General features: G+C 38.2%; 1 protein-coding gene across 1 annotated transcript in view; it reads right to left on the bottom strand.

The window, feature by feature from the left end:
* The window catches only part of EMH_0067170 (uncharacterized protein), a gene marked incomplete at both ends in the record, with an annotated part of 1,871 nt that overhangs the window by 864 nt on the left and 719 nt on the right, over nucleotides 1-288 (bottom strand). The window lies entirely within an intron of this gene.

Raw genomic sequence — 288 nt, 5'->3', positions numbered from 1 at the left:
ACCCCTCGCTCGAGGTCTAAACCCTAAACCCTAAACCCTAAACCCTAAACCCTAAACCCTAAACCCTAAAAATATAAAGTATAAAGTATAATGTATGGTAAACACTTTTTTATTAACGCAGAAATTCTTCTTTCTGAAGGCGGGTTTGGGGGGACAGTAAACCCTAAACCCTAAACCCTAAACCCTAAACCCTAAACCCTAATTATTTAGTCTGTAGAATCTTCTCTTGAGATACAGTAAACCCTAAATCCTAAACCCTAAACCCTGAATATGTTTAGTGCTGACACT

This window comes from Eimeria mitis, genomic scaffold, assembly GCF_000499745.2.
Source record: "Eimeria mitis Houghton genomic scaffold, Emh_scaff3555, whole genome shotgun sequence".
NCBI lineage: Eukaryota > Apicomplexa > Conoidasida > Eucoccidiorida > Eimeriidae > Eimeria > Eimeria mitis.
The sequence above is the reverse complement of the archived record's forward strand: the minus strand, read 5'-3'. Positions and strand labels throughout refer to the sequence as shown.